This window comes from Pinus tabuliformis, chromosome 3_1, assembly GCF_031772625.1.
Source record: "Pinus tabuliformis cultivar Carrire ecotype Pingquan chromosome 3_1, CPIR1, whole genome shotgun sequence".
NCBI classification, from domain to species: Eukaryota; Viridiplantae; Streptophyta; class Pinopsida; order Pinales; family Pinaceae; genus Pinus; species Pinus tabuliformis.
In genome coordinates, this window is record NC_142301.1 from 801722576 (window position 1) to 801731104 (window position 8529).

Here is an 8529-nt window from a genome sequence, read left to right on the forward strand (position 1 = left end):
ATCCAATCCAAAAGAAAATCAAGAAACCACATAAAAAAAAAACAAAGAGACCACATTTAAACAAAAATAAAGAAAGTATTATATGCAAAGGTCTGGGTACCTTTCTATATTTCTGTTTTGAATATACAATTTATCCAAATACAATAAAGTTGACAATACATTTCAATCTTGATGAATTATTTGTACTTTATAAGGTTAGTGAAATTATATTTGTCTGTATCTATCTGTATCTATATATGTACTTCATTTCTACTCGCCAACATTAACAATATAAAGTTCTTGATTATCTTGAATTAAGTTTGCATGCAAAACTTCTCCCGTAGCTTTTGTTAAAACAATGGTACCAACAGAACCAAAGTGATGTGTTGTTGCTTGAAGCAAGGCTTCAATTGTTTGAGGAACCCACATGACAAGGCCATTTCTTCTCTTCTCTTTGGGAGTCCATGGGGGAAAAGGAAACATTGTGCATATTTTGGCCTTGGCCTGTTCCCTGGGCTCAGATATCTCTCTTCTTGAATCTTTAAAAGAAGAGGCACTTTCTTGATTTTCTAAATCTGTTAAGCATTTTTTTGAAACTAGCCCAGAAGCATTAACTGTTGCTTGCTCTAACATCTGGATGAGTGCTCTGCTGCCACATTTTTTCACTTCATCTAGTGGAGTATTTCCCCATCTATCCAATGAAAAAACACTTGCACCTGAATCAAGAAAAATCCTTGCCAACAAATGCAAACCCTCTGTAGTTGCCATGTGGAGTGGTGTACGATGATCATAGTCAATTGAATTGGGGTTTATACCCTTGGCTAACAATCGCTTTAACAGCTTTCCATTCCCATCTGCTATGGCTTTACGGAGAAGACTACCAACATCTTCTAAGCCCAGAGTTGCTCCATTAAGTTCAAGTATAGTAACAATATTATCATTCCCAGCCTTAACAGCCTCCAACAATGGTGTATTTCCAAATTTGTCTATAACATTGATTTCTACTCCATCTATAATGAGAAAAATTGTGATATGTGTTAACTAATCCTTCGAGATTGTTATTGTATAATATGTAATTAGTTTTACATTCCGTTTTTACAGTTAATAAGTTATCGAGACACAATTGTCTCATACCTAGATTGCACATGTGTAAATAAGTAATTTTATCATTAATATGATGCTCTTTCATTGTGGAGTTTATTTGGGCTTGTAAAGTGGTATCAAAGCCTTGGTTGAGTTGTTCCTAAACTCCATGTATTTGAATTCTATGGCGTAAAGGAGATGCAAAGCGTGAAGACTATGAAGATAGAGTGCAGAAGAAGGTTAATCCAGTGGAGAAATGCAGTGGAATGTCGAAACTATTGACTCTTTGTAAGTTTTATATCTTTAAGTCATAATGAAAGATGATTGGAGAAATTCAGTGGCATAATTTTTTTTTAACATATCCTTGGAAGTTAAAATACATGTTAGAGTTTTGAGTGCTTGTTGTTCTCAATAAAAATTGCCAAGACTAAGTCGAATGCCAATAAAATTTGGATTGTTTGTTAAAAGTCTCAGTTCCATGCATCCAAGGACCGCTTGTTGTTTTAATTTTGGGAGGCTTTATTTGCATTTACTACATCAAGCAGGAGTTTACTTACAATGAAATTTCTGAAAATAGTATTTGCATTTACTACAGTAAACAAGAGTTTAATCACAGTATTTGCATTTACCACAGTAAACATGAGTTTTAATGACAGTAAAATTTATGAAGAATAATAAGATACATTTACTGCAAACAGGAGATGAATGATACAAAGTCTTTTTACAGAAAGATTCCTGAAGAATACAAAGTTTTTACTGAAGTCTTTGTGAATGATACTTAAAATGAAGGATATAAATTTTTTGGTCATTTGAATTAAATTTTTAATTGAAGAGTGGTCAATTTTCTGGTGATTTGAAATACATATTTTTTTAAGAGGCCATTGGTAAAATAAAAAAAATTGGAGGCTAATAAGACTTGAACCTATCTCTTTACTAGGTTATTTTTGAAACTTACCATTAAACCACAAAGAAAACTTTGTTTGAAACAAGAGGAGAAAGGAATTTATATCTTTTCAGAAGAATTGCATATATTTTTAATTTCAAAGGATTTGAAGAATATTTGGTTGCATACCAATTATGACTTCAATAGTTTCCATAGTTGGAGTTATTCCTAATGGAAAGGAAAATTATCAAGATTGGTTTAGAAAGCTTAAAAGTGCCCTTGTTTTTAAGGATTTGTGGGAAGTTTGTCAAGGAAAGAAGGATAGTGACAGAAAAGAAATTGCACTAGAGCCACTTGATAACGAGAAGCAACGTGAAATTTGGGAGATAAAAGACAACAAGGCATATGCATTAATAATTGCATCAGTGACAAAAGAGGTAAGAAGATATATCGTTTCTTGTGGTACTACATTCGAAGCATCAAAGAAGTTGAAATAATTGTATGATTCACACTTAGAACTCGAAATTATTCAGTTATTGTTAAAGTTGTTTAATTTGGAGATGAAGGATAATGATCCTTTGAAGAGTGCCTCTGAAATAAAAGCCATTTTTCATGATATAGAAGCCATTGGAATTAAAGTAGATTTACAACGTTTATAAAAGTCCTTCACCCTGTCTATTCAAACTATTTGGAATCTCTCCAAGCTAGTGAGCAGTTAAAAGACATTACATTTGATAAACTAGTATGAAAAATAGCTGAGAGAGAAAAATCCTTTGGGAAGAAAGAGGCTCCACCTAACTCTAATGTAGAAACTTTGTGCCTTGCACAAAAGGATCAGAAGTCTCATGCTGAAACTTCTCGAGGTGATAAAAGTAGTAGAGGTTGTGGTAGGAGAAATTCTAGAGGCAGGGGGGAAAAATAATATGGGAGACAAACAACAAAGGAATTTGAATGATAGACCAGCTATGAAATGTTTTAGATGTGGTAAAATTTGTCATACTACTACTAACTGTAAAATCCCTTGGGAGAAAGTTAGTGAAAGGAGAGAACAATTGAATGAAAAGAAAGATCATCCACCACCAAATAAGGGAAAATCATCAGATTCTGCACATTACATTGTTGTTCACTGTAAGTTTAATATGAATGATGTTTTCAACATTGCATTTTCTTCATGGCAAGATATTTGGATTTTGGATTTAGGAGCCACTTTTCATATGACATTTAGGCGAGATATTTTTGAAACTTTTAGTGATGATATTGATGGTGTTATTTACTTTGGTGACAAGTTTAAAATTAAACCATCTGGCATTGGGTCTATTCATTTGAAGATATCGAATATTTCAAATTATGTTCTATAGGGTGTACTTTATATTCCACAGTTTCAGTGAAATTTGATGTCTCTTATCCATATTTGGCAGCAGGGGCATTCTATTCATATATTTGATGGCATCATCAAGATAAGAAGAGCATCTGATCATGTAGTTGTTATGACCAGTGGTGGAAGAAGGTACACTTTTAAAATTAAATGGTACTTCATCTACTAATTCTCGTGAAAGTTTTGTTCTTTAGCCCAGCAAAGTGATATCTTGTCTCCCAGCTTGTTGTGGCATGCTCGATTTGGTCACACCAATTATGGAAGCATCAAAATTATGAAAAATCAAGGTATTAAAGGTCTTCCGATATTTCCAAGAAATATTACACCTTGTGATGCTTGTATTATAGGAAAGCATTGTAAACAACCTTTTCATAGTTCTTCTTTCAGATCTTCACAAAAATTAGGTCTCATACATTCAGATTTATGTGGACCTATGCCTGTTGCAACTACAAATGGAAATAAATATATGTTGACATTTATTGATGATTACTCGAGAATGTGTTGGGTGTATTTGTTGAAGAATAAATCACAAGTGTTTGAAGTTTTTAAAACTTTTCATTTGATGATTAAAAATGAAACTAAACAAAATATAGGCATTCTCATAACTGATAATGGTGGCGAGTACACTTCTCATGTTTTTGAACAATATTTGAAGGACAATGGAATCAAACATCAGACTACCACACATTGTAATCCACAACAAAATGGCATCGCAAAATGTATGAATATAACTTTTCCTGGTTAGATCTATGATGTTCTTTAAGAATGTTAAGTTGATTTTTTGGGGAGAAGCGATTCTTTGTGCAACTTATATTCGTAATCGTTGTCCTTCTTCTATCATAAATAATAAATCTCCTTATGAAATGTGGTATAATCGTCTTCCTGTTGTTCAACATTTTAGAGTCTTTGGTTCTCTATGCTATGCATTAATTCCTAAACATCAACGCAACAAGTTGGGTGCTAGAAGTCGCAAATGTATTTTCTTGGGATATTCTATTACTTCCAAAGCTTATAGGTTATATGATGAAGAGAACAAGAAGCTAATTCTTTCCAAAGATGTTATTTTCCTTGAATAAGATAAAATTAATTCCATTGTTGATAGGAAACTGGCTCATTTGGATAAATTTGCATCTAATAAGTTCTATTTTGAATTTGATAATGATGTTCCACACACGAAAGGGGGGGTTCCCATTCTGGATCAATCTGTGGTTCTTCCATCTTTGACTTATCAGGATGTTATTGGTGAAGAAAATTTTTATGATAGTAATGTTTTTGCAGGACCAGAAATTTCTCTTGAAGAACCTGTTCTTGAGCCTGTTTTTCAAGATGAGCAACCATCACAACCACCACAACCACTTCAACAACCTTTATTAAGATCTACACGTGCTCGAAAAGTTCCAAGCAAGTATGATGATTTTGAAATAGGAATTTCTTCTAAAGACGATTCAGGTAATGTTTCTCATGACTATGAATTCAATCATTGTACAATTAGCGAACCTAATTGTTTTGAAGAAGCTCCTAATTGTGATGAATGGAAGGATGCAATGAAAAAGGAATATGATGCACTTATTAATAATGGAACTTGGAGGTTAGTGGATCCTCCTGCAAGGGTCAAACCCATTGGTTGCAAATGGGTGTATAAGATCAAATACAAAGCAAATGGTTCACTTGATAAATACAAGGCAAGACTTGTAGCAAAAGGCTACGCTCAGAAGGAATGTGTTGAATACACATAGACATTTTCTCCTACAGCAAAATGGGGCACAATTAGAACTTTGTTTTCTCTTGCAGCTCAGAATAGCTGGAAGATACACCATATGGATGTTAAAACAACTTTTTTGAATGGTGATTTGAAGGAGGATGTTTATATGTTTAAGCCTGAAGGTTTTGTTGTTAAAGGAAAAGAGAAAAAGGTATGAAAATTGGTTAAGGATTTGTATATACTGAAACAAGCATCTCGTGCATAGTATGAAAAGTTAATTGAACACCTTCTCAAGTTGAATTATAAGTTATTTGATCTGGATGATGCAACTCTTTTTGTTAAGAAAATTGGAAATTCGGTTGTATATTTGGTTGTGTATGTAGATGATTTGATGATCACAAGAAACATTGATGACTATATAGCATCTGTTAAAAGAGAATTATTGGAAGTTTTTGACATGACAGATTTGGGTTTATTACATTATTATTTAGGGATTAAAGTTGATCAAAAACCCAAATATATTTTCATTTCTTAGAAAAATTATATTAGACAGTGATTGGACAGATTTGGGATGCAAGATTGTAATCTTGTCGCTACTCCTATGGATCAGAATTTGAAGCTTACTTCCACTGAAGGAAGTATGTTTGAATATCCAACAAAGTACATGCAACTCTTTGGAAGTTTGAATTTTCAAACTATTACTCGACCTGAAAAAGATCTTTTTGTAGGGAAACTTTCCAGGTTCATGCATAAGCCATGTGAAGGTCATTGCAATGCAGCAAAGCGAGTGCTCAAGTATTTGAAAGGCACTCAAACATATGGCATCAAATATTCCAAAGTTGTAGATTTCCATCTCACTAGCTATTCATATTATGCTTTTGATAGAGATAAGGAGAATGGAGTCTCTACTTCTAGTTGTTTGATGAGTCTTGGATCAACAACCATCAGTTGGAGATCACACAAGCAATTTGTTCCTGCTAATTCTACCACCAAAGCCGAATATGTTGCAACAACTCAAGCTACAAAAGAAATCATTTGGATTTGCAAAATACTTGAAGACTTGTAGGAGAAACAAAAGGCTTCAACTCCAATACTTGTCGACAACTCTTCTGCAATTCAGTTGGCCAAGAATACCAAATTTCATGATCGAAGAAAGCATATTAACACCAAATATCACTTGATTCGACATTATGTAGAGACCAAAGTTATTCATCTGACACATTTTCCTACTTCAGAGCAGATCACAGACATATCTACAAAGCCATTAGGATGTGAAAAGTTTGAAAAGTTCAGAATGTTACTCAACATGTCAGATTTCCCTTTGGATTAAGGGGGGAGTGTTAACTAATCCTTTGGGATTGTTATTGTATAATATGTAATTACTTTTACATTTTGTTTTTATGGTTAATAAGTTACCAAGACACAACTGTCTCGTACCTAGATTGCACATGTATAAATAAGTAATTTTATAATTAATATGATTCTCTTTCATTGTGGATTTTACTTGGGCTTGTACAATATGTTCATATCATTTACATGTAGCTAAATGCAAAGCTCTCCTTTCATCATAGTCAGTCCCATTTGGATTTGCACCAGATCTAATCAAGTTCTTCAAACTGTATATATCACCATAATAAGTTGCACTGTTAACTCTCAAGGCTAATTCAGCTTCTTGGTTACCAATAAGAAGACTGAAGTCAGATTCTAGCAATTTAATTCTCAAATCTATATCCTTTCCCTCAAGCAGATTAGTGAGGATTTGCCTTCCATCCTTGAAATAAATTTGTATAATGTTTGCAAAAGACTATTTATCTAGTCTCAGCAGCTTGCAGAGATCACGAACATGAACATTATATGGCTGAGATATGTTACACAATGCAGGGATTTCACCAAAGATACCATAGGTCTCAATCCATGCAATGGTCTCCTCATACCCATCCTCTCCAACAATTACCTCTTCCAGAGACCCACGAGAAACAATGTAGAGCTAATATATTGCATTTCCTTGTTCCATTATCACCTCACCAAGAAGGAAAAAATCTTCTTTCAATCTAGTCACAATCTCGCTTATGAATTCCGCACTGCAATCCTTGAAAAGAGGAACATGTGCAACTTCTGACATATGTAATGACTCTGAAACCTTTTCCCTAATAGAAACTGGAATATCTTCTAGAACACTAGCTTCACCATAGCTACTCTCATAGTCCAACCTTAGAAGACCTTTGATTTGAGCCCTTATATGCTTGGCCAGTTTATGTTTATTCATATATTTCATCAGATTAGCCATTTTATCACTAAATCTTTATGTATTGGATCCCTTAACAATGAGTGTAGTCAAGTTATCGATCAAATAGGCCCCAAGAATCATATTAAAAGACATATATATCATTACAAATATCATTTCCCTGGAATTCAATGCATGCACATCTCCATATCCTACCATGGCCATGGTAGTTATTGCAAAATACAGAGAGGTTATGTACAATATTGACAATTTGATCTCCCTAAAATGAGTGTAATGGTAATCTCCCAAACTTAAACTTCCAACCCTTGTAGACCCTTCAGTTGCCTCTAGAATAGTTGTGGCCAGATAATAAAAGATGCAAGCAGCAGTATGTGTGCAATACAGCTCCACAGAGATAATTTTTAGAATCCTTTTGAATAGATAGTTTATACAGACATCTTTTTCTATTTTCTTGAAAAATTCCATCAATTTCCATGCTCGATACAACCGGATCCACAACAAATACCTCACCTCTTCTTTTCTTCCTGAACATTTGTAAATAGCATCCCATGGCAAGCAACAAAGAACATCCAAAATGAAACTTGTTTTTGCATAACGAATAGCAATTTTCCGACAATCATACATCATGTTGTAAGTATGTGAATCTTTGTAGGAAAGAAAGAACTAAACAAAGAGGTCTATCCAGAAACCAACTTGTGCCAAAATGTCAAGCTCCCACAAATGCTTCGGCAAGCCGCGAAAAAACCCAAATTCAAAGGGTGTAAAGCAGCAGGAATAAAATGCCGAAACCAGGATAAACCACGATGACCATCTATAGACTGAACCATCATGTTCTATAACAAAATCTTGGAAACATCCGTTCATAAAGCTGTGACAAAAACCGTTAACCAATCTCAGTCCGCTTTCCTTACTTCGGCCGACGCGAGTTCAATCTAGACCCAATTCTTTAATGAATAAGGACAACCTTCTCCCAAATGATGACTTCATTGAATCCAGAACCATCAACACAGTGGCTCTAAACCCACAGATGGCGTTAAACCTACCAATGGAGAGTCATCCAAGAGTAAAGATGTTAAAACAAGAAGGTTACCCAAGAGAGGGAGAGATAAATAAGCATCCAAGAAAGAAAAACAAAACAAGCTTAAAGAAGACCAAAGACTCATAATTTGTGTAAAATATATTTAATACTCATAATCTGTGTAAAATTTAAAATAAAAATATGAAAATCAAATAACCATCATTAAATTTTATTTTCATAAACA

General features: G+C 33.9%; 1 pseudogene; it reads right to left on the minus strand.

Annotated features, from left to right (window-relative positions):
• Positions 1-249: 249 nt before the first annotated feature.
• On the minus strand, positions 250-8269 carry LOC149189873 (potassium channel KOR1 pseudogene; annotated as a pseudogene).
• Positions 8270-8529: the final 260 nt, after the last annotated feature.